The sequence below is a fragment of the Temnothorax longispinosus genome, chromosome 11 (assembly GCF_030848805.1).
Source record: "Temnothorax longispinosus isolate EJ_2023e chromosome 11, Tlon_JGU_v1, whole genome shotgun sequence".
NCBI classification, from domain to species: domain Eukaryota; kingdom Metazoa; phylum Arthropoda; class Insecta; order Hymenoptera; family Formicidae; genus Temnothorax; species Temnothorax longispinosus.
In genome coordinates, this window is record NC_092368.1 from 9114544 (window position 1) to 9141375 (window position 26832).

At 47.0% G+C, this 26832-nt stretch overlaps 1 protein-coding gene, 1 long non-coding RNA gene and 1 pseudogene across 2 annotated transcripts in view; 1 reads left to right on the forward strand and 2 right to left on the reverse strand.

Moving 5' to 3' along the window:
* LOC139822203 (uncharacterized) overlaps positions 1-26832 on the reverse strand; it is a 283165-nt gene that overhangs the window by 138269 nt on the left and 118064 nt on the right. The window lies entirely within an intron of this gene.
* On the reverse strand, positions 12716-13544 carry LOC139822228 (uncharacterized; annotated as a pseudogene).
* LOC139821327 (uncharacterized) lies at positions 23357-24601 on the forward strand. The gene is made up of 3 exons (XR_011734244.1): positions 23357-23890; positions 24040-24159; positions 24250-24601. It is a non-coding gene; the product is annotated as an uncharacterized lncRNA (long non-coding RNA).

Here is a 26832-nt window from a genome sequence, read left to right on the forward strand (position 1 = left end):
CTCGTCGTCCATCGTAATTTTTCGGTCGTCTTCCCTTGCGGGGTATTTGTACTCCGGGTTAGCGATCACGAAATCACGGAGTCTGGCTCGGAGGGTGTCGAGTGTGCCGCTAGGGTCGATCCCTAGTTTCTCTAACTCGGCCGTTACCTCGGCCTTCGATAGCCGATTGATCCAGCTCGTCATGGGCTAGGCGGAGAGAACGAACCAGTGTCTCACGGATCAGGTCCCTGTTCGGGCGCCATGTAACGTTCGCGTTTTCTCGCTCGGAATTCGCTCGCCAGGCCAGGGTGAGAAAACGTGGAGACACTGGTCAGTTTCACATAAAGCTATTTATTCACACTATTTACAATACAGTTTGATGGAGGGCGTGAGTGTCAGTATGTGTGTGTGTCGCTCCGCTGAGCCGCAGTGTACGTGTACCGGGTTGATGCGCGGTCGGACAGAGACGGACTCGCGGACAGGCGCGGAGGCACGGTTGCCTTGCGGATTCGCGGGCAAGTACGGAGGCACGGTTGCCTGGCGGATTCGCGGGCCAGTACGGAGGCACGGCTGCCTTGCGGATTCGCGGGTAGGCAGGTCGGTCAGGAGCTCAGTCGGGGGCGCCCAACTGAACGGCCCGTACACCGGGAGCGCCCGGCTTGAAGACGGGAGCGCCCGTCTTCCGTACGGCGGAGGGGGTCGGGAGCGCCCGACCCAGAGGCAGGAAAGGGCAGGTAATGCCAACCGGGAGCACCCAGCTGGGGAGGCCCGTACCCTGGGAGCGCCCAGGTGAGAACGGGAGCACCCGTTCTCTGTGCGGAGGAAGTTGTTGGGAGCGTCCAATGTGGTGAAGCGGTCTCGGAGAGAGGTCGTGTCGGGAACAGGAGTCGGACAGGACTGGTGACTCGAGTCGGCTCGAGTCCCCTATTTATACCCCGAGTGCGGTCGGTGGGGGCTGTCCCACCACTGGGGCTGCCCCACCGCTCGGTTGCCCCACCGCTTGGGCACAGGAGCGCACGCTGAACATGTGCTTAGTGGCCGCCAGGGCCGTAGCGCTAGTGACGAATACGCGTATCGTCACACATTCTACCAACCAAACGACAAAAAAAACGGCCTTTTTGTAATTGTTGCAAAGCTTAGCGTATCTCATACCCATGTACCATATCCATACTAAAGCATTACGAGCCAAAAAATGAGTATATTAGTTTTATTTAGTTAATAAGTTTAATTGTACCTCAAAATTGTACTGTGAGTTAAAATGAAAGATTTAATTACTTTTTTCCATAAAAACCTTTAACATAATTGTATTTTTTTTAAAGAAAAATATTAGTTTCTTTGTTCGATACAAAGTATATTGTCATACGTTATGTTCTGCTTTACATTATTGCAATGTGATACATAGAATAAAATTATACTTTATGATATAAAATGCAAAATTAGCTATTACGTTTATTATTATTAATTAGCTATATCTATTAAATTTTTTAAAAAAGAAAAAATTTAGTTATCAGATATTAAATAAGAAAACTACTGTTTTGGTTAACATTAAAGAAATATTCATTGTACAACGGATTATTATACTTTTAGACATAATAGGTTTATGTTTTAATCATATGCAGTTAAATGAATATGTACAAACATTTTTTTGTAATACTTTATTTCTTCAAAAGGTTCCTTTAGTTCTTTATATTATTGTCTACAAAAAATGTGAGTTTTATTTTGTAACAAAATTAACAATAAACTGAATAAAATCTGTAACTCTTATTAACGCAAATTACTCTCATTCTCTCGGCGCCATATTCCGTCAGCACTTGATGAGCAATTAAAACTTCTTTAAAAGTTACCTGTAATAATATATTACGTATAATCCGTCTCATAAATAACTAATATACACGATGTTCCAATGAACTGTACCCAACGCTCGTTGAAAGGTAAAAGGGATCAAGATAAACGTAAAAGCCCTCCACGATTTTGCGTTATTCGCAATAATTATTGAATTATTAAACGTACAAATGACAGTGCGTGGAGCAAAGCGCTCGAACTGCTTGAGTTGTAGCACGGTCCAGTGTGTCGGCATTAATTGCTCGATGCGTGAAAAAGAAAAGAGAAACACATCGCAGCCTGTGCTTCGTGCTTCCAACGTCGTTCTTTCTTTTTGCCGCGCATCGAAAGACAATGCTTGATACAATGGGCCGTGCTATATAGCTATATAGCTTAGGCGGCTCGAGCGCTTCTCCTCGCGCGCTTTCACTTGTACGATTTTAACATTTAAAAACTCGATAATTATTGCGAATGCCGCAAAATGGTAGGCGATTTTTATGTTAATCTCGACTCCTTCTACCTTTCAACAAGCGTTGGGTAGTGCTTTGAGACACTATGTATATGATGACACTATGTATATGATGATATTTTGGACGATTGCGTCGTCTCGTAAATAATCGCTAAGATTTCTTTTTATTTTGTTGTTGTTTTTATATCTTTTTATTTTAACATTTTCAATGAGAACATTTACAATACAATATTTATTTTCTTGCTTAACATCCTTATCTTCTTCGACGTCGTCCTCGACCTCCTCGCTGCTTCGTCTGTGTTGCTATCTCTCTCCTTCCTGGAACCTCCGTCTGCGTCGATGAAACTAGACCTTCCGTCGGTTCCGTCTGCGTTGACGTCTCTCGAAGCTCCACTCTAGGCGTTTGCGACAATATTCCTCGATGCCACGGTCCTATCGTCTGCGTCCCTTCGGTTGTCCTTCTAATCGGCGACAACGGCAGGGGGGAGATTAAAGGTGGTAGAACCCACGGGTTCTTTGGCGTGGAACCTCCCGAGTCCGGCGTTGATGTTCCAACTTCGAAGGGTCGTCTACTTTTGGGCGTCGTTGATGCCACCGGGATTGGGCGACTTGCGCCGAGGATAGGCGAGCTGGAGACTGGGCGCCGGAAGTCGGCGTTAAGCCAAGAGACGAGCGACTGGCGCCAGGAGATGGAGAGCGACTGGCGCTGAGAGTCGGGAGAAAGCGTCCTGCGCTGGAAGACGAGCGACTAGCGCTAGGAGTCGTTGAAGCGACAGTGACTCTGACTGGGCGACCGGCGCCGGGGGCAGGGCGCCTTGCGCCGGCTGAAGTCGGCTTAGAGCCGTGAGCCAGGCGTCCTGCGCCGGCAACCTAGCGACTGGCACCAGGAGGAAGCGACTGTGCGCCTTCTGCGGGGCGACTAGCGCCGGGGGTTGCGGCTGGCGCAACCTTCTTCCTTTTGACCGCGAAGATCTGGTCAAGAGGAAGAGGGCGAGTCTTTCGCCTCTTAGTGATTCCTCCCTCGTAAGAACGAGGAGGAATCTGGTTATCGGAGCGAGGCGTCTTGACCCTGTATGTGTAATGCCAGGGCAATTCACCAAATCGCCGAATTTCCTCGAAATCGGTCGCATTTATATTCCCTCGTGGTTGAATTTTGATTACGAGTTGCGGCATCCATCTATTGGTAATTTACGAAAAACTCGGTTGCTAGGAGACGCGAAGTCCTGACAAACAAATCGGAGAATTCTCGGCTTGATAGAAAATCGATCGATTCAACCTGTCATTGCGTTGAACCGACCTGTCACCGCGTCGAACCAAGTATCACTAATTCCGCGACTTCCTGGTGGCTGATGACGGCTGCCACAATATATAAAATAAAAATAAACACAATTAAAAAAAACGTGATAGTTTTTCATTTATTATCTTTCTTTGCGAGTTCTGTTACTCTCTAATTTTTTATATCAGCTCTCGCCTCTAATCGTGCGGTGTCGAATCGTGCGGTGTCGAATCGTGCGGTGTCGAATTGTGCGTGTCGAATCGTGCGGTGTCGAATTGTGCGTGTCGAATCGTGCGGTGTCGAATTGTGCGCGTCGAATCGTGCGGTGTCGAATTGTGCGTGTCGAATTGTGCGTGTCGAATCGTGCGGTGTCGAATCGTGCTGTGTCGAATCGTGCGGTGTCGAATTGTGCGTGTCGAATCGTGCGGTGTCGAATTGTGCGTGTCAAATCGTGCGGTGTCGAATTGTGCGTGTCGAATCGTGCGGTGTCGAATTGTGCGTGTCGAATCGTGCGGTGTCGAATCGTGCTGTGTCGAATCGTGCGGTGTCGAATTGTGCGTGTCGAATCGTGCGGTGTCGAATCGTGCTGTGTCGAATCGTGCGGTGTCGAATTGTGCGTGTCGAATCGTGCGGTGTCGAATCGTGCGGTGTCGAATCGAGCGTGTCGAATCGTGCGGTGTTGAATTGTGCGTGTCGAATCGTGCGGTGTCGAATCGTGCGGTGTCGAATCGTGCGGTGTCGAATCGTGCTGTGTCGAATCGTGCGTGTCGAAAAATACGATGTCGAATTGTGCGGTGTTAAATCGTGCGTGTCGAAAAGTTCGGTGTCAAATCGTGCGGTGTCGAATCGTGCGTGTCGAAAAGTGCGGTGTCGAATCGTGCGGTGTCGAATCGTGCAATGTCCGTGTCGAATCGTGCGGTGCCGAATCGTGCGGTGTCCAATCGTGCGGTGTCCAATCGTGCGGTGTCGAATCGTGCGGTGTTGAATCATGCGGTGTCGAATCGTGCGGTGTCAAATCGTGCGGTGTCGAATCGTGCGGTGTCGAATCGTTCGGTGTCGAATCGTGCGGTGTTCAATAGTTACGTGTCCAATAGTGCGTGTCGAATCGTGCGGTGTCGAATTGTTACATGTCCAATCGGGATACGCCCCGCTTGGGTGCGGTGCCCCCTCGCCGCGGCCAACAGGGTGCTCAAGGGGAGGCACATCCAGATCGGATGGTTCGCAGCCCGTGTTCAGGCGCTCGAGGCCAGACCTCTGCAGTGCTTCCGCTGCTTGGAGGCTGGCCACGTGCGGGCGCAATGTACGGGGAAGATAGACCGTAGCTTCCAGTGTTACAGATGCGGCGAAGTGGACTATCTGGCACGGGAGTGCACGGCCAAGGTGAGATGCCCGGTGTGCGCGAACAGCGGGAAACCGGCGACTCACCGGGTGGGGAGCAAGGCCTGCCCTTCGTCACGCCGGAGACCAAAGTTCGGTAAAGGGGCGAACCCCCAGCCCACGAGAGACAAAGGCGGGGAAAATATGGAGGTAAAGGTGCTTCCCGCACCTCCCACCAACGCTCTGGTTATCAGGAGCATCGAGGAGATCGCGATCCCAAATAAAGCCTCCGTCAAAAGAGCGGCTCAAGACGATACAGCAGGGAAATCGGAGAATCGCGGTGTTGCCCAAGATTACGACCTGAGGCCAAAAGCCCAAAGGCGTAAGAAGGAGGAGGTGACGACAGCAGTACCGCCGGAACAAGGCCAGCCGCCGCAAGGCGAACAGCCACCCCGAGAAGAGGTTTTCGTCCACGTTGATGGGTCGTCGACGGAGCCAGTGACGAATTACGAGGAGACAGGGCCGTCGTCGTTAGCCCTGCCTGCCTACGAGCAGGCGAATCGAGAAGGGGTGTAGGCCCTTAACACGGACCAGCGTTAATGGCCTACAAAATCCTCCAGGGCAATTTGAACCACTACCGCGCTTCGCAGGACGTGTTTCTGCACACTATGGCGGAGCGCGGTAGTGGCCTGGGGGTCATAGCCGAGCCGTATCGGGTGTCGCCTGGTCACCCATGCTGGGCGGTGAGCCGGTGCGGCGGTGCTGCCATCACTTGGCGAATGACAGACGAGCCCGTTCCCTGTTCTTGTCTCGAGGCGGGGGGCGGGTTCGGTCAGGTGGAGACAGGTCGTGATCGCCGGGGTTTACATCTCCCCCGCGCGCGACCTGCCTCACTACGAGAGGACACTCGACAGCCTGGAAGATTGCCTGGACAAATACTTGCCGGGCCAGCAGGTATTGGTGGCCGGGGACTTCAATGCCAAGTCGGCACTGTGGGGTTTCCCGGCCACCAACGGGAGGGGAAGGATCCTCATGGATTGGGCGGCGAGCCTGGGCCTGGTGTGTATGAACACCGGGGGGGGGGTCCAGATTTGTGTGCAGCAAAGAGAGGGTCTATCGTAGACCTCACGTGGGCCAGCCCCCCCGTCGCGCACCGCATACGAGGGTGGAGGGTGACCGAGGGGCTCGAGACACTGTCGGATCACCAGTGGATCGAGATGAGTCTCCCGGTCACCACTCCGGAGGTCCGGGCTCGCCGTCGGGAATTGGATCAGCGTTTTCCGAGGTGGGCTCTGCGCAAGTTGGACGCAGACCTGTTGAGAGCCTCACTGCGCGTTTCCCTCTGGACGGACAATTCGTTCGAGATACCGGAGGATGTCGACGAGGCCGCGGCTTGGATCGGGGACACCATGACCGACGCGTGCGACGCGTCGATGCCCCGATCCAGGCCCCACCTTAGGAGGCACGCGTACTGGTAAACGGAGGAGATCGCCGAGCTCAGGCGCTCCTCCGTCCACGCCAGACGTCTCTGGCTACGCGCGAGACGCAGGCGCGATCCACAGCGCCTCGAAGAGGTGGGGGAGGGTTACCGCTCCGCCAAGCGGGCCCTCTCCCGGGTGATCAAGGTGGCCAAGGACCGCGCCTGGAAGGAGCAGCTGGAGGAGATTCACCAGGAGCCTTGGGGGCGCCCCTACAAGATGGTCCTCGGCAAGCTGAGGACCTGGGCGCCTCCAACGACGGAAGTGCTGGACCCCGCGTTCCTCGAAGAAATGGTGAACACCCTCTTCCCGGATGACCCCGGGGAGAAGGCGAACGGTGGTCCGCCCCCCCCCCCCTGAGGGGGAGTGGAGCGAGGAACTCGAGGTCACGATGGAGGAGATGAAGGCCGCAGCAAAGAAGCTGCAGGCCGGTAAGGCTCCCGGACCAGACGGGATCCACGGCAGGGCGTGGGCCTTGGCCACCGGGGAAGCGGCGGAGCACTTGAGAAACCTGTACACCAAGTGTCTCAGGGAGGGCCGCTTCCCCAAAGCCTGAAAGACGGCCAAACTGGTCCTCCTCCCGAAGGCCGGCAAACCCGCCGATCAGCCTTCGGGGTACAGGCCAATCTGTCTGCTGGACGAAGTCGGCAAACTGTTCGAAAGGATAATAGCCAGCCGACTCGTCCGGCACCTGTCCCGGACTGGTCCGGACTTGTCGCCAAACCAGTACGGCTTCCGGGAGGGCAAGTCGACGGTTGACGCGATAAAGCGCATCCGTGCCCTCTCGGAGGCCGCCGCGTTGGACGGCAGGGTGTTACTGGTAGTGTCCTTTGACATCGCAAACGCGTTCAACACCCTGCCGTGGCCGGTCATCAGGGGGGCGCTCCTGTATCACGGGGTGCCCAAATACCTGGTGGCCGTACTGTACGATTATCTTCGGGACAGGAGATTGGCCTACACCGACAAGAACGGTGTAGTGAGAGTAAGGCTGATCGTGCGGAGGGTCCCGCAGGGGTCGGTGTTGGGGCCGCTCCTGTGGGACCTCGGCTACGACGCGGCTTGCGTGCCGCCCTCTCCCCGGGGTGTTGGCTCAGCGGATTCGCGGACGACACTTTCCTGGGGGTAGAGGCCGACACATGGAAAGAGGCCGTAGGATAGGGAACGTCGCGGTGGCCAAGGTGGTGGCCGAGATAAGGAGGGTGGGCCTGAGGGTGGCTCCCCAAAAGACCCAAGCGGTTTTTTTCCACGACCGCAGGATGGGGAAGCCGCCCAAGGCCTACATCAACGTGGAGGGAACCCGAGTCCCCTTGCTTGGGAACCAGCATGAAGGTGCTGGGTCTCCAACTGGATGGCACCGGGAGCTTCGGCGAGCACTTCGCCCGCCTGACTCCCAGGGCGCTTGGAGTGGCGAACAGCCTGGCGAGGCTGATGCCGAACCTGGGAGGGGCGAGCGGTCGTGCTCGTCGACTCTACGCCGCAGTCGTGCAGGCCGTGGTGCTGTACGGCGTTCTAAACTGGGCGAACGGGGCGGAGGGCACCGCACGCATTAGGAGGCAACTGCGCCAGGTTCAGCGCACGGTGGCCCTGCGGGTGTCGCGGTGCTATCGCACGGTCTCGCACAACGCGGCGACGCTCCTGTCGGGGCTCCCCCCGCTGGAGCTCGCCGCGAGGCAGCGCGCCGAGGTGCACAGGCGCGTCGTTGAGCTGAGAGCCGGGGGGCGCCGATCCCCGGCAGGGCGCGCAGGCTGATAAAGCTCCGGGAGGCGGCGGCCCTCACAGAGAGGTGGCAGGAGTATCTGACCACCTTGGAGTGGGGACGGAGGGCCGTCGAGGCCATCCGCCCCTGCCTGCCGGACTGGCTGGGCAGGGGGGGGGAATCTCGGGTTGTCGTATCACTTGGTGCAGGTGCTGACCGGGCACGGCTGCTTCGGGAAGTACCTGCACCGAATCGGAAAGGAGGCCACCACGCCCACCGCTAAGTGCCACCATTTCGACGAGGTGGAGGACACGGCGCAGCACACGCTGGAGCACTGTCCGGCGTGGGACGAGCCGCGCCGTGTCCTCAGGGAGGAGGTCGGAGACGACCTCTCCCTTCCGGCCATTGTGGCGGCAATGGTCGGACGCGAAACGAGGTGGCGGGCATTCCTGGCCTTCTGTGGCCAGGTAATGTCCGCCAAAGAGGAGGCCGAGAGGATCCGTCGGGGGGAGGCCCTCCTCCTCCGGCGGACCTCTCGCAATAGATCGGTGAGCGGGGCGCGCAAGCCTTCCAAAGCTCGTTTGTTCCCCCGCCGCCGGTCGATCGACAGAGATCGCGGGGCGCGAGGGCTTCGCAAACCCGTTGCTCCCCCTCCCCCGCGAGTCACCGGCACGAAAGCCGGCGACCAACGGCCGTGATTCACCCACGGCAAGAGCGAGCGCAGCACCTCCGGGATCTCCTCCGACGGGGGGAGACCCGGGGGAGAAGGCTCGGCACTCGGCTGAGATTCCGAGCGTCGAGCCACGCCTCTCTCACAAAGGGGAGAGGACGGCGGCGGGGATGGGTGGTGTCCACATCCCCGCCGCACAAAGACAAGTCGACTCGTCCGAGAGTCCCGAGCTCCGGGCTCAAAGGAGGAGGCCCAGTCTGGGCCAAGCGCCGGAAGGCGCCAGGCAGTAATTGTAAAGAGTTCCCAGGCGTCTTCCAAGAACGGCGCAGGGACGGACACCTGTGGAATTTTAGTGGGTAGAAATCCCACACTTTCCTCATCCTCTCCTAGGAGGGTGAGGGAATCTTTCCCCTCAGCCACCAGAGGGGGCTGCCGGGCCACATACCGGGATTTCGGGTCCGGGAACCCGGCAGGCGAAAATTTCTCCACGTTAAAAAAAATGCGAGGACCCCAACGTAAACCTGCAAGAATTTTAGATTATATAGAACGTACAATCCCACAATTTCATCATGAACAGTTCAGACAGCATTTTCGCATGACACCTACAACGTACAATCGGCTCGAACAGAGATTGGCACCAACTTTGCAAGGAAATATTGGTGTGAAACCTCCCATTCCAGTCAGGAAGCAATTGCTTGCAACCCTTTGGTTGTTGGCTACACCAGACTCCTACAGGTAAGTTTCTCTTAAAATATTTTTCTAAAGAGACAATGAAAACTATGTAATTACAGGTTTTAAAGTGTATCATGTTGATATGTGATTTACGACCAAGACAATTAGAACTATGTGAGTATGAAGTATGAACCTTGCCTGTAAATAAATATGTTTGTTTCAGGTCTGTAGGGGAAAGATTTGATATGGGCAAAAGCTCACTGAGTGTCAGTTTTATGAGAGTTGTACAAGCCTTGAACGACATCGCTGGTTGTCAGTGCTACCTGACATAATTGGAGCTGTGGATGGTACTCACATTTCCATAAAACAGCCACATGTAAGTTTTTTAGTTTAAAAGACAATGCAAATATTTATTTTGATGAGTTTTTCCAATATTCTAATCATAATATGATTTTATGCGTAAAATTTGTTGAGCAGGTTTGAAATTAAAATAAACATTATCTCTGAATACCGGATATGCTTAAACTTGCCATGATTCTTTTTCAGAAAGACTCTTTGTCCTACAAGACGTACAAGAAAAACTATGCTGTTATACTTCAGGCTATATGCGACTCTGAGTTGGTGTTTCTGGATTGCTTTACCGGTTACCCAGGATCTGTCGGTGATATAAGGGTGTTCAGGAATTCTGATCTTTGGTCAGAAGTGCAAAGGGATAGACAGTTATATTTCCCTAACGAGGAATACATCATTGGTGACAAAGCTTACCCTGTCTTGCGTTGGTGTATTTCTGCTTTTCGTGATCGTGGTAATCTTACAGCGGTGAGTACATACGAATGAGTCCCAGTTACGCACAGAATAAATCGGACACAGCAGGTTGAATTAATCGGACATAATAAGAAACGGACAAACAGCGGTTGGAATCGGACACAGGGCCAATCGGACACAATTTCTATCGACGAGGTGAAACGAAACTTCGCTTCGTGCGGAAAGTTGTAAACCTATATGTAAAACAACCTAGCTTCCGAAGCGCGGATTTAGCTCGCGGCTGGTCAGGGTTCGGAGTAGGCGCGGAGGAAGACACAAGACTCGGTTAGAATATAATAAAACAAAATAATGTATTTATTCAATTACGCGTGAATACATAGAGACGCTCGCGGGAGCGGTGAGTATGTACAAAAGGTCGCGGTCGTTGCTACGATAGCGATGGATTACAGTGATCGCGGAGTCGCTGGCGATGCGTGTGGTAGATCACGGGCGCGGTTTATAATGGCGGTGAAATGCAGATATCGCGGAACCGCTGAATACGTGTAATAGGTCGCGGGCGCGGTTACAATACAGGTATCACAGAGCGTGCGGACGCCTGGTAGAGCGATGATGCACGGAGATCGCGGGGTTTCGCGGATCGGCGGGCGTGCGGGCTCGCTGAAGTATTTCGGCGCGGGTGACGCGGTATCGCAGGTTTGGATATCGCGATTGGGCGGGATATCGAGCGGCTAAGACCCTTAGCGGAGATAGAGAAGTACTCTCTATTTCCTGGCGCCTCGATTCGTGTAGGCGGGAGGCGGCACCGGGTGGCCAAGACCCTTGGCGAGTAAGAGAAGAACTCTCTTACCCTGGTTCACTCCGGTGTCACAGGTGTTCGTATGGGATTTCGAGTCAACCGCCTAGATGCTTCACTCGGCAGAGGCAGAGAATACTCTCTACCTCCTGGTTGTTCGACTGTGGGATTTCGGGATCCGTGAGCAGCGGAATCGGTCGGATCGGTTTGCTGGCTCACGGCGGAATCTAAAAACCTAGCAACATTGCTCGGTTTATATACGCCCGCGGTGACGTGTCGGCGTGGCGGGGGTATACGCGACGGCAATCGCGCGCGCCGGGATGGAGCGGTGGAGCGTTCGGGAAGTACGGCGCCTCGACGCCGCGATTGCGTTCGGTGGCTCTCGGCCGTTTTCGGCACCGCTCGGCGCTTCGAGTCGGTTGCCGCGCTAAGTCCGTTTGCGGACTGATACGCGAGATTGACAATTTAAAAAGGGCACACCGTGCCTTGTCTCGCCCGGCGGGTGCTCGGCCGGGCGGCATCCGGCTGATGTTCGCCGGGAATGATGCGTTTTGGGGCGCATCGTTACATATGTAATTGTACAGTTATAGACCTTGTCAATGATTTAAAGCACCGGTCGATATGTGTAGATCTCGATTTGCGCAGAAAATTACAAACCCATGTGGAATTGTGTCCGATTAGCATTGTATCCGATTCTAACCGCTATGGGTTCTTATTGTGTCCGATTTATCAACCTGCTGTGTCCGAATTATTCTGTGCGCAACTGAGATTTCCCGGTACACCGTACGCACATACTTTGTTTGGATCTTCGGTGCTTGTATCTATACAATCATATTAGTTTTTCATTTTTTAGTCTTTCTTACATGGTAAACATTTTTTAAATTTTTTGCTGCATGTCTAAACCATGAAATTATCAGGACATTTTCCTTTGCAGGCTCAAAAAAGATTCAACGACATACTGTCTAAAGTTAGTCAAGTCATTGAACGGGCTTTTGCATTGTTGAAAGGAAGATTTCGGAGGCTGAAGTATCTAGACATGAATAGAACGGACATGATCCCCTTTGTGATAATTGCTTGCACAGTTCTTCACAACATCTGCCTCGAAAAACTTGATGAAAACATAGAAGAATACATCATAGAAGGCCAGGAAAATGAAGTCCATGCTGTTCAAGACCCAGTGGCAGATGAAGATGATGCTGGTGGTGTGGCAAAAAGGAATTATCTCGCAACGCTTGTTTAGTTTAGTATAGTCATGTAACACTTCTAATCATGTATTATTTTGTCAGTAAACAAGGTTTCTTGATGGAAACTAAAGTAATTGAATCAAAGCATAAATATTTGTTATAGAACTGTATTTATTCTCAATCATGTCATTTTACTTGGAAAATATATATCCTTAGAACTTATATGTTTAAAATTATATATTACCAAAAATATATATATCCTTAACATAACTCAAAGTGTTTCTCAGTCTTTAATCATTAAATCACATTAAATACCTGAATTGACAACATATGCAAAGAATCTAATAACCCCAATAATACTTGAGGTAGCATCAATCACAAAAAAATGTAACTCCTATATCTTTTGTATGATAATTAATATCCTACATTCTTACTATTAAATCATGTCTAAATTCTTTTATACCTTTAACATAAAAATATAGGAGGTACATAAGCTGACAATATTTTTAAAAAATCTTAAAAATATTTGAGGTAGGACCAATCCTTAAAAAATCAAACTCTTCTATAATTATATACAATTAATTTCATACAATTATGTGAGTTTGATTTTTTACAACTTAAGAGACTGAAGTACTTAAACTATTAAAGATTAATATAGAAAAAAAGGAATACTACTAAATAATAATAAGAGTACTATTAAGAGTACATGCAAATTAGGAACAAAACAAAAATTGCACAATAAACGGAAATCATCTCAGACTAGCTGGAGAACTGTATCAAATAACGAAATCATACATTAATTTAATCTTTGGTCATAAACCTTCTTGATCTCTCTAGTAGCCAACGGAAGTGTCAAGTGCTTCAATAATATGGAACTCCACAATAAAAAACAAGAAAGGAATTAAAGAAAGTAATGCACATTGTCAAAACAGAGAAAAACTATACACCACTTACAACTCCTATAACTTCTCTAGGAGTCGGTTCATTGCACTTTGATAAACCTCAATGGCACGATCCTGTCGCTCCATACGCTCAGTGTGCCTCTTCTGTTGCGCCTCTTCTTTTTTCTTAGATTCCTCTGTTCTTATGGTAAGTAGCCTTTCGATGTTTTTTTCAGTAATACTTTTCTTTTTTTTAGATTTAGGAGTAGAAATACATCCATTTTCACTGTCGCCTTCACTGCTGCCTATGAGTACAGAAGATGCACTTGAACAGTTCTGAGTATCAAATTCATTACGCCTCTTTAGTGTTGAAGCTATGGACACAGGCTTCACAGCTGGCTTATCGCGAAGAACATCATCCATTTCGTTATAAAACTTGCATGTAGCAACTAGAAGACCACTGCCCTTCTCATTCTGATCCTTAGCTTTTACATAGTGTTTTCTAAGGTCCTTAAATTTGTCTTCACATTGCTGTCCGGTATAGACAATTTTTTAGACAAGTTTTTAGACAATTTACACAATGGATGATTTGGAATTCCAAAATAAGGTTTTAAGTAAATTATTGACAAAGAATGATACTAAAGACGTTGAAATTCTAATGGATTTTATTTGTCAAAATAATTCCTTTGATACGCAACAGCAAAGCGTGGTACGAGAAAGATTGTTGCGACATTTCATCCCTGCGTTTAAACGGAAATGGAAAAATGCATTTTACATTACAGAAAAATTTAATAAAATGAATGCAAAATGGTTGTCGTCAAACTTTATTATAACGTTTGATCGACAAAAAAGGGGTCGAAAATCTGTAGATTTTGAAAACAGTTCAAAATCGACAAAAAGAAGAAAGTCACTGAATCTTTTAGACACTTATTCCCACATAGAAATAGAGAATGCTTTCTTCAGCAGCTTACGCTCCTCTGGAAAAAAAGAACTCCTTAAGAAGATAAAAAATCTGATTTCTGCAAGTACTAAGGACACAGAAGAAATCACAAATAATGAAAAACCTATAACATTCTCTTTAGAAGAAGCTATTGCATTAGCTGAGGATGCAAAATTGACAAAGCACCAGTATGAGAGCATAAGAATTCAAACTAAGGCGCATAGAGCTGACATTCTTCCACTTTATCAAGACCTTGAAGTTGCTAAGAAAGCATGTTTTCCTTCGAATGGTAGTATTAAAGTTACGGAGTCAAGAGTGAGAATCAATTTACAAGATATATGTGATCACACAGTGAAACGTATGCTACAAATACCGAATATATTACCTTCAAACTTAACCCAGAAGGAAAATGTTGCATTGAATTGCTTGTACAAGTATGGCTGTGATGGGGCATCTGATCAAAGTCGGTATAATCAAAAATTTTCTGAACCAAGTAAATCGGATGCAAGTGTTTTCATTATGACGATGGTACCAATGAAAATCTACACTGTTTGTACAGTGAATTGTACAAGTACGCAATGTAAAAATTCTCTAACAATTTGGGAAAATGAAAATCCTGGATCAACCAAGTTATGCCGGCTTCTAATGTATGAGCAAGCACCAGAAACTAAAGAACGTACGATAGCTGAAATTAAACTTTTAAAAGAGAAAATAAAGAATCTAGTACCAACAAACATTAAAGTACCTGACAGTCAATGTATAATAACTGTAAGCCACGAGTTTGCATTAACTATGGTGGACGGAAAGGTCTGCCAAGCTCTTTCTGAAACTTCTTCTGCTGCAACTTGCTACATCTGTGGTGCGAAACCATCACAGATGAACAAGTTACAAGAGTAAATAGATCAGAAAAGGAAGAAAACTTTCAATATGGCATGTCCACATTGCATGCATGGATACGTCTTATGGAATGCATACTCCATATAAGCTACCGCTTGGAATTCCGTAAATGGCTGGCAAAGGATGACAATGATAAAGAAAAGATGAAAGTGGCAAAAACTAGAATTCAGGAAGACTTCTTTGACAAAATAGGACTTATTGTAGATGTTCCGAAACAAGGATCAGGAACATCAAACACAGGAAATACAGCCAGAAATTTTTTTCGGGATCCAGATTTGACCTCCAAAATTACAGGCGTGGACAAAGAATTGATCTTCAGATTCAGTATAATTTTACAAGCGATTGCTTCAAGAAAGGAAATAGATATTCTGAAATTTGATGAATATTGCAAAACAACAGCGCAACTCTATGTGACTCTGTATAATTGGTATTACATGCCAATAACAGTCCATAAAATTTTGCTTCATGGTGCGAAAATTATCGAATCAGCTGTCCTTCCAGTGGGTCAATTGACAGAAGAAGTCCAAGAAGCTAATAACAAAATTTTTAAGCATATTCGACTATTCAATACTCGAAAATGTAGCAGAAAAGCCACCAATACCGATATAGGGCGAAAGTTATTGATTTCAACAGATCCACTGATCGCACATTATAGACGTAAGTGGCAAAAAAAAAATATCCTTAACTTGGAAGCACAGGGCCTAATAAAAGTATGTAAAGAAAGAGAAAGGGATCGAGAATTGCAACATTGAAGAAGTAAGAACGTGAGCTTTTTAGCGTCAACATGACCACTGAAAGAGTACTGAGTTAAATCTTCGTTTGATTGAAAAAAAAGTTTACGTGTTCTGCATGAAAGTAGCAGACTCGTAAATTCAAGTTTTAGAAACACACACACACACACACACACACACACACACACAGACACACGCACGCACATGCGCGCGCTCGCGGATTTTTGCAACTTTAACTTCAAATTTATTAAAATTTTGACGTAATGGAGCAATTTAACAAACGGTTTTGTGTTCAGCGTCTAAAAAACTACAGGAAATGATTATTCTCGTTTTGGTGTTTTTTTGTTTGTTGAACAGTGTAATAAATACAATTATACTATATACAATTATATGTAAATAATTTTTGCCTTAAAAATTACACGAAAACCATGTATGATCCATCTGGGCAGTTGTTCCAAGCGTCTGACGCACAATAATTGAACAAATTTGGTATTATTATCAATATAACAAAATACCGAAAATTTTTTTCAAAAATCGGGCCTGACAGAATTTAGCGCAATTTTTAGACCTTTCATTTAAAAAAAAAACACCAGGATCGGTCAAGATTTGGAGGCTGCATCGTATTTTGAACCAAAAAAATGTATTTTTACCCACTGTGCGTGGGTCCGCGACCCTGGTGTGCAAGCCACCGATGCGGGCCTCTTCTCCGGTTGCCCCGGCACCACGTACCGGGGCAGCCCGAAAGAGGGTTGACCACCTCGCTTCCCACCGGAGCACCGGCATCAGGGAAGCATTGAGGTGGCCCCTCCCGTTTCCTCGGCGAGACGGCATCCCTGCTCGCCTCGGGAACGGGGAGTACAACCCTCCCCAAGTCCCAGATCCCCCAAGGCTTACCCCCTTACCCTGCCGGAGCACCGGCGTGCAATGGGTAAGACGGAGTCCTTCCCCCGTGACGGGCCCAAATCTCCCGATCTGCCGGAGCACCGGCGTGCAATGGGTAAGAAAGAGTCTTTCCCCCGTGACGGGCCCGAATCCCCCGACCTGCCGGAGCACCGGCGTGCAATGGTCGAGCGATTCGGGACCCTCCCTGTGGTTTTTTATCGAGGTTTTTCTTCCTCTAGGCCGGCGGGAGAAGTAGAAACTCCTTCCTAACGGTCCCGGTCGACCGGGCGATTAAAGTCAGGGCCGCCAACTCCTACCGGCTGATGGAATCCGGGTGGGCGGGACTTGGAATTACGCCCGAGTTTTCTCGGGCAACCTGCTCCGCCCAGACCCGGACTCTTAAGCAGGGCAGCCGGTCCCCCGGTTTTCTGTCAGTGTTTTCCTTCCCTTAGGTCGGTTGGGGGAGCAAAGGCTCTTCCCTTACGGCCTCGACCGGCCGGACAATTGTTTATAGAGGTAGTCTGCCTCGCGAGTCCCCCGAAGGGGACTCCCCGATCCATGACAGACCTTGCGGACTGCCGTGGATTACGGTACTGGTGTGCTCGGGCACTCCGGGTTCGCAAAACCCGTAGTGGAGGGCTCCCCCGGGCCCCTAGAGGGTCCGGAAAGGCTCCCCCCACCCCCTGGAGGTCCTCGTCTAGCACCTATCCCGACGAGGGGGACGGGGCCTTTCCGACGAGCAGTTTGGATTCCTCGCGGGCAGATCCACGATCGATGCGATTCTACGCGTCGTTATACGCGCGTAGGAGCTCACCGGCCGGGGATGGGCGGTGTTGGGCGTCGGACTTGACGTCCACAACGCCTTCTACTCTCTTCCCTGGCCGGTGATTGGAGAGGCCCTCTTAAGAGCCGGCGTTCCGCCCTATCTAATTAGGGTGATCGCCGACTACTTTCGGGATAGGGGGTTAATGTACGTTGGACTCCAGGATGGAGTCCAAAGGGTCAGGATCGTGGGGTGCGGTGTTCTGCAGGGGTCCGTGTTAGGGCCCCTGCTATGAATCATCGCCTACGACCTGGTCCTGCGGGTTGCTCTCCCAGCCGACTGTTGGTTGTCGGGTACGCAGATGATGTGTACCTGGGGGTCGGCGGGGAGACGTGGCAGAAGGCAATCAGGCTGGCCAACGAGGCGGCAGCCACGGTGGTGCGAAATATTAAGAGGTTGGGCCTGAAGGTGGCCCCGCAAAAAACGCAGGCTGCGTGGTTTTGGGATCGCACCCTGCGGAGGCCACCGCCGGATGGGCTCTACCTCACAGTGGAGGGTGCACAGAACATATACTAAGAGAAGCGCAAGCTCATTGCTTTACGGTGGAAACATGAAACGCGTGATCGACACGACCCCAAGCGGCCTGGTCCTGGTACTACGTCCTATATCTGTGGCCGTATTCCGAATACACTGCCAGTACTGAAAATTTATAATTTACGTTATACGTAAACTGGCAGTGTATATCGGAACACAGTCTATATAAGGCGTAAATAATGTAGAATAATATATGTTAATAAATAATATGTTATTTTCGTCAATAAATGAGGGAATGCGCAATAAAGAACAAATTAATGGTATATAAAATAAAATACATTTTTATTTCCAAATGTCTAACATGTATAGTATATTGTGTTACAAGTGCGGAAAGTTGGCTATTGGCTCGCCTTCGGCTCGTGCCCCTACCCGCGCTCGTGACCAATAGCTAACTTCCGTACGTGTAACACGTACTATTTTGTATTACAAGAGCATGTAGAGATGGGGGTTAAGGGAGTGGAAATGTGCGTATATTAGACGAGTGCGTGTAGTCGCACGAGCCGAAGGCAAGTGCGTTTACCCGCACGAGTGAGTGATACCTACATTACACGAGTGCGGGTAGGCGACATACGGGGGGGTTCGGGGGGGCCGAGCTCCCCCAAGTTGGGCGCAAGCGGGGAGGGGGGCGTAAAGGGGAGGGGCGGAGCCCCTCCGCCCGCATACTTTGCCTAACCACGCGTTACAGCGCGGACTTTAGCGTAGCTAAAAAAAATTATATGCAATTAAAAAAAATATATTCTTAATAATTAAATATTATTTGATTCGTTAAGAAAAAATGTTTATAAAGAAATGTATACAAGGAAATTATAGTTATCGTATTAAATAAAACAATTTATTGAATACTTATTGTTCGGGCGCGCAATAAACGCGCCGAACGAATTGCCAAATCCGTTCCGCGAGAACGCGAGATATCACGAACGGCTCCGCTCAGCCTTTCAACTATAAGACGACCGGGGGTTCAGCTGAACGCGGACTCGATCGCCGGTTAGGAAGTTGAGTGGAAGGCCCAAAAGACAGCAATTGACTTATCATATATACAAACTTTATTTGATACAATAACAAAACTGACGAAACGCGAGATGTACAGACAAATTAGTGCGAATGCACTCGGCACGCTGTGACTTGTAGTTTTGAAGCGCGGTTTTACATAAAGTGCGGTTTTACCGAAACGCGGTTGATTACACGTTTTGACTGACGCGATAGTTTATGGCGGTGCACAGGACGCGGAACGCGGCTTTTCTCCTACTCTATACTCCTCGGCGCGGTCCGTTGTATTGCATTTGCACGCGGGCGGAGACGCGATCGGTATGGTGGGGAAGTGCGGACGCCCGGGGCGATGGCTACGTAAACCCTCGTTACGAGGCTGAGTATGCTCGACCTCGCTGAACCATGGCCGTCGGGAGTAAGTTGGATGGAGTTCAGGAACACTCTGAGAACTCTCAGTAGAGGCTCGGAACACCGGACCTCGTTTTGCGTGTTGGGATATTGGATGGGTTCGACTTCGTCGAAGGCAGCGGAAAGCTGAAGAGAAGACGAAGTGCCGGCTCCTGTCGGAGCGCCGGCTTATATACCCCGGCGCAGCAGGTTTGTTGGAAGGGAGGCCGGCTCTCGGGCGGACCGCGTGGGGGTGCTGACGCGCGCTCGCTTTTCGGCTCGGATCGGCTCCTTCCGGCGTTTCCGAACTTGTAGCTAATTTTGCGCGAGAAGCAAAGGAAGCGTAGATCGCAGTATATGTAACGGTTAGATGCAAGTTTTTACAACAATAGATTGCGGGAATCCCGAACATACCGCCCGCCTCGAAACCCTCGTTTCGAAATCGCATGGCTGAACTGACGCGTTGCTCGAGGCGGTTGCTAAGTTTGGGCAATTCGAATAAGTGCATAGGGCACGGTGTACGAAGTGACGCCGGCGTTTCGGCGTTTTCGATATCGATCGGTAACACGTAGATCTTTACAACGGGCCGCTTGAATTCGGACGTTACGGTATTTACTGTTACGACTCGTACGACGTTATCGGAGCCCGCGTAACATTGGATTATGCGGCCTAACTCCCACTTGCACGGTGGAAGTAACGGGTTTTGAAGGAGTACGAGCTGTCCTATTCGGATTCGCTCCTTTCCGGATTTTCGCCACTTGGCTCTTTGCTGCAGCGTGTTGACGTAGTCGGTCTGCCACAGCTTCCAGAACCGTTCTGTCGTCTGACGGACCACTTGCCGACGCGAGAGCCGATTTTCATTTAGATGAAGCACGGAGGCTTCGGGGCTCGCGGTTAACGCGGCGCCTATCAAGAAATGACCGGGAGTGAGCGCCTCATATTCGTCAGCGGAATCGGTGAGCGGGGCGAGCGGTCTGGAGTTTAGACAGGCTTCTATATTGCACAGGAGTGTCGCGAATTTCTCGAACGTGAGGGTGTGAGCCCCCACTACTCTTCGAAGGTGGTGCTTTACGCTTCGAACTCCGGCTTCTCATAGCCCGCCGAAATGCGGGGCTGCTGGAGGAATGAAGTGCCACGTAACTTGATCGGAGGCGGTTCGATTTAAGAAGTTCGGATCGCGTAGGGCCGCGCGAAACGCTTCTTGAATTTCGCGGTTCGCGCCGATGAACGTTGTTCCGTTGTCGGAGTAGATCGACGCGGGGAGGCCTCGTCGGGCGCAGAAACGCGAATATGCTCCTAAAAACGCGGGAGTCGAGTAGCCGTCCACTATCTCGAGGTGCACGGTGCGCGTGGCCATGCAAATGAAGATTGCGATATACGCCTTATGAGATGAGACTCCACGCCCGGACATCGGGCGCACACGCATTGGGCCCGCGTAATCCAGACCGCAATGCTGAAACGCGCGCGCGGAAGGCGAGACTCTTACGTGAGGCAGCTGTCCCATTATCGGAGTGGGAATTGCCGCCTTTTCGCGGGCGCATGTTACGCATCGGTGAATTACGGCTTTTACTATATTTTGCGCGCGCAAAATCCACACGTCCCGGCGTAATGTAGCGAGTGTGAGCTGCGTGCCGACGTGAAGCGACCTTATATGCGCGTGCTGGACTAGTAAGGAGACTAGAGGGTGAGAGGAGAGTATGATGGGGTGTTTCGCGGTTAGTGGTAGCGGAGCGTGGGCTAACCGCCCGCCTACGCGAATTAATTTATCTTCCCCGATAAAGGGATTGAGCGATATGAGTGCACTTTTTGACGAGATCGTCTTTTGGCTCAAGAGCGCTTCTCGTTCCCCGGGAAACTCTTCCTCTTGGATTCGTCTGAGCCAGAAGTCTCGTGCCAATCGGCACTCATCCGCGGAGAGAGCGAGCGGACTCGCTTCGTTGACATTAGTTTCGATACGGCGAGTTCGAGATGCGAACTGAAGGATATAAGCGGTGACTCGAATTAATTTCGGCCACGACTCAATCGTAGGACGTCTCAGCCACGAAGGCCCCTGCCACCACAAATGGTGGGACGCGAGATGGCATCTAAGAATGCCGCAAGAAGCGCAGTTGGCCGGATTGTCTTCGGTTGGCACGTGTCTCCAGGTGGCGAACGGGACGCGGGATTGTATCTCTGAGACGCGATTAGCAACGAAAGTTTTCCACTTTGAAGGGTGTTGAGTCACCCATGCTAGCACGACGAGAGCGTCCGTCCAGCAGAAGCAAGGTATGGTAGTTAGTTGTAGCGATGATCGCACGAATTCTAACAGCCGAGCCAATAGAACGGCAGCAGATAATTCCAACCGAGGAATACTTAAGAATTTGATCGGAGCGACCTTTGACTTGGCGATGAGCAGCCTGGAAGTGGTCTCGCCTGTAACGGAGGTGACGCTAATATAAACTGCGGCCGCGAACGCGGTGGTGGAGGCGTCGCAGAAACCGTGAAATTCGCAGTTCGCCGTGTCGGAACCATATCGTACCCAACGGTCTACGTGAAGACCGTTGATCGTCGCCAGGGATCAGTGTTTTCCGTTATCTGGATAAAATTATCTTGATATTCATCTAAATACAATTATTGTTTATCTTATCTTTTATCTATATAATTTCAGTATGTGGCATTTTTATTTGTATCTCAGATAAGAAAATATTATCTATTTATCTAAAACATCTAAGATAATCAATGCGCATTGAGTGCAATTTTTCTGGAAATATATATGAATATAGTGATGTATAAATGTATGTCCTGAAAAATGTTTCGTAAGTGAAATAATATCGTTAAATAATAAAGAATCAATTGATAGTAATCACAAATGATATAATGCCAAAAGAAAAAAAATTGTTTGGTAATTATTTTTATTTTTATTATTTTTATTTTTAGCGCAGGTACAATATATGTTAATATGTAAAATAAAATGACTTGGAAACCTTGCCATAAAAATTTTTCTTCCTTTTTTGGTGCTATCAAAGCAGTTAAGAACACTGCAACTTGGCATATTTATACCTACAAAATTAATTATTTAAATAATAAGAGAAAACACGACCGATACAATCAAATACGAATAACACTCTTGTACCAAAAAATCAGTTAATTCTTAAGACTTTGGTGTCATGAAAGGAATACCTTAACGATATTATTTCACTTATGAAACATTTTTCAGGACATACATTTATACATCACTATATTCATATATATTTCCATCATTATTTATACATCATTCATCGGCGATAGCATTATACATTTAGAGTGCAAGCGTATTTCAATCTAATTTTTATGCCCGTTCACGCTCGGTGAGCAGCGTTCCTTATTGGCGCTGTCATTTTTGGGTCCAAGTCACGTGCACCAATCACGCGGAATCCTCGAATGGCTAGTCTCTAGTAAAGAGTCTCTAACGTAAACAGACGTTCCGTGGAGGGAAATTTACGCGAAACAGACGAGTTTTCGTCCGATCTAACCACAATCTCCAGCCAAAACTCGGAAACTCGTAATACCAGTAATACATCAATACGTGCAGCACAAGTTTAGAGTTTGTGCATATATAATCGCATTGATCGATTTGACAAAGTGTCAAAGTGTCGAAGTCATCAATACCGAAAAATCACACGGATTCACGGTCTCATGGATGCAATCGTATGTATTATAAATTATAACTGTTATCTATTTATCTATATTAATTAAAATTATATTGCCGTAACCGTAAGAGATGTTACGAATGTACGGTGCAGAAATAACCTTTCTAGTAGATGAAGTAGATCTGTCTCTTTCTTCTGGCGTTCTCTCTCTCTCTCTCTCTCTCTCTCTCTTTCTCTCTCTCAGAAGAAAGAGACATATCTACTAGAAAGGTTCCGTCTGCACCGTATATGTTAATGTTGCCACGCTGCCTCTTACGGCAGGGGCCAGTCTATGGCTACGGTCAACGTGACGCTACAAATGCTTTGGAGCGTTCTTCTTCTCCTTCTTTCTTCGTTGAAAGAAAAGAGAAGAAGAATGCTTCGAAGCATTTGTAGCGTCATGTTGACCGTAGCCTATATATTATAAGTCTGTGTCAGTCTGTGAGTTAATCGGTACCGTTAATGGATATTATTGATTTATTGCATTTGTAATAATTGTTTCCTTTTTATTTGTTTCTCAATCTGACAGCTCCCACACCCACGAAAACCGTACAAGTGAAAATAACACCTGCTTTACGCTCTACGATACTGCCACACAGGCTACACTGAATGACTGAAAACATATTTTGTGAAGTCTTCCAGTGTTCCAGCAAGCATTTTTTTTAGTATACATTTTTATTAAGAGAATATTACTATTAATATTAATAATAGTATAATAAATAATTAGTATAATTACTTTTGGTTGAACAGAAAACAAAGATTCAATTTTAAGCTTCTCAAGTTCTCTGGAGACTATGGAGATCGACGTCGACGACATCGATAATGACGATGTCGATAATAATAATACAAATGATGACACGGATACTACTGATACTACTGATCCTAGTATTCCTAGTACATCCAAATTATCCTCAACCTCTCTACCATTTATTTTAAGAGGAGAATTTTACGAAATTACAAGTAAGAGCACGGACTCACGAATAATAGCTCAATGTAAGAATTGCCCTAAAACGATCAGCGGTTCTAAAACATCTACTGGAAATTTTTTCAGTCATTATAATGTAAGTTACATATCTTTTTTATTTTATCACTTTTTATTTATAATATTTTAATGTTTACATAAATTTTTTAAATTTATTTAAATATTTATTAGAATTTAAAAGAATAATGTTTTATGTTAAATTCCTTTTTTTATTGGTTTTTGATTTAGAAAATACATCTTCATTTAACGCAAAAGATTAAATTAAAAAGATTGGAAAATAAGAAAGAGCAACAAAAGATGCAAAGCACAGTACCGTTTGCAAGGAACAATTTCGTTTCGGTGAAACAGGTTTGTATAATTTAATAATATATAACATTTAATGCACTAACAATGAAGCATTAAAAACTCTTTCAAAATAATGTTTTTTTTCTCTTACAGATACACAATTTAATTTTAAGTTATATAATTGAAGAAATGCGTCCTCTCAACACTGTTTATAAACCGGCGTTTAAAAATTTAATTTGTGGAATAGCAAATAATACATCTAAAAACATTCTGCCTGGTAAAAGTGCATTGTCCACTGAAATTAACAAATTGTATAAAGAAAAAAAATGTAGACTAAAAGCATTATTGGAAAAACAAAATTATGTATGTTTAACTTCTGACATTTGGTCATGTAGAAACAAAAGTTATTTAGGAATGACGATTCATTTTATTTCAGAAACTTTAGAAAGAAAATCATATACTTTGGCCTGTAAGAGAATTTTATATAACCATACTTATGACAATATTGCTTTATTGATGCATCACATATTGAAAGAATTCGCTTTAGATGTAGCTAAAGTTACTCACATAGTAACCGATAATGCCTCAAATTTTGGCAAAGTTTTCAGATGTTTTGGTGTTACAAGATTTGAAAGCTCTGATCGAATTCAACTTAATGTAGAAGAAAATGAAGATATTTTAAATGATATAGAAGAATCAGATTCAGATATTGAGATTAACGAAATTTCACCAAATAATGACATTCATGATCATGACAATGCTCTTACTGATGAATTAGGTGATGAAATTATTTTACCTCCACAATTAACTTGTAGTAGTCATACCTTAAACCTTATTGCTACAACGGATTGCAAAAAATATTAGATAATCCTGGTAATGCTGCTCTTAAAAAAGTTTATCGTTCTGCGTTTGCAAAAGTAAGTGCTTTATGGAACCTATTGAGTCGTAGTACTCTAGCATCTGACATATGCTTTAAGGAATGCGGTTGTAAATTTCCTGTACCAGTCATTACACGATGGAATTCGCAATTCGATGCGATACAAAAACTCCTAACTCGTAAAACTAAACTCATTATACTATTTGAACAACTTAAGCTCCAAAAATTAAAATTGCATGAAATTGAATTTTTAGAAGAATTTGTCATGATTATGTGTCCGTTAGCAACTAGCCTTGATATTCTGCAAGGAGAAAAAATGTGTTTTTTAGGAATGATAGCGCCTACAATTATTATATTGAAACAAAAGCTTTCAAATTTTACTCATTTGTCATATTGCAAGCCATTGGTAGATGGAATGATAGTAGTTTTAAAGAAGCGATTTAAACATATTTATGATTTCGACTCTCCTGATAGTAAAATATATATTATATCTGCTATCAGTTTACCTTGCTTTAAGTTAAATTGGGTACCAGAATGTCACATGGAGACATGTAAAGAATTATTTTTGAAAGAAGTAGATACTTTTCATGCAAAAAATAGTTCTCTTGTTGTAAACAAATCAACATCTAGTAGTAGTGGAGAGGACGATTTTTTTAATGATTTCGACAAAAAAAGGGAATGCGTTGTTCGGTGCAGCCAATACTTAGTAGTAACATTGAGGCGCTGTCATATTTAGAATCTAAAACCAAAGATTTAAATTCTCTCAATCATTATCCTAATGTGAAAAACATTATTTTGAAGTATAACACAACATTACCATCTTCCGCGGCAGTGGAGCGCCTTTTCAGTTGCGGGCAACAGATATTTCTACCTCGAAGAAATCGTTTATCCAACAGTACATTTGAAAAACTATTATTTTTAAAAAACAAAAACTTATAATTTTATTGTATATATATATATATATATATATATATATATATTATATATTATATATAACTATTGTAAACCTCTATTAACTTATCTCTATATATAACACTACTTTTTTAAGTTTTTAAGAAATGACTTCGTTTTTTTCTTCTAATATTTTTACATATTATAGATTACTAGCATGCCCCGCCGGGCTTCGCCCCGGAGAACATGTGTATTAAGACACGCAAATAGTCTCTCTCTCTCTCTCTCTCTCTCTCTCTCTCTCTCTCTCTCTCTCTCTCTCTCTCTCTCTCTCTCTCTCTCTCTCTCTCTCTCTCTCTCGCTTCCTCTCTCTCTCTCTCTCGCTCTCTCTCCTCTCTCCTCTCTCTTCCCTCCCTCCCTCGCCCTCCCTCGCCCCCTCCCTCCCTCCCTCCTCCCTCCTCCCTTTTGGAAATTTCGTAACAATTTCCAAAAAGATACCGAGTCCCAAAAAAGATCGGTAACGAAAAACTATACCAGTTTATAACCCTCCCCTGGAAATTCACCCCTACTTCATATATCTCTCTCTCTCTCTCTCTCTCTCTCTCTCTCTCTCCCTCTCTCCCTCTCTCCCTCTCTCCCTCTCTCCCTCTCTCCCTCTCTCTCTCTCTCTCTCTCTCTCTCGCGTTTTTCGCCGGGAGTGTTACCTGCTCGTCTTATTTTTATTTTTATTTACTGCCGAGTGCACGTCGACAGCTGCCACATAGCACTTCATACTCCTGTCTATATTTGTTGTATAATTGATTTTGTTATTTCATGATTGGCCTAAAGTCAGTGACCTATGGCATAAAGAACTAAATAAATCATCAACAAATCAATCAATCTCTCTCTCTCTCTCTCGCTCTCTCTCCTCTCGCTCTCTCTCCTGCCTCTCCTCTCTGCTCTCCTCGCTCTCTCTCTCTCTCTCTCTC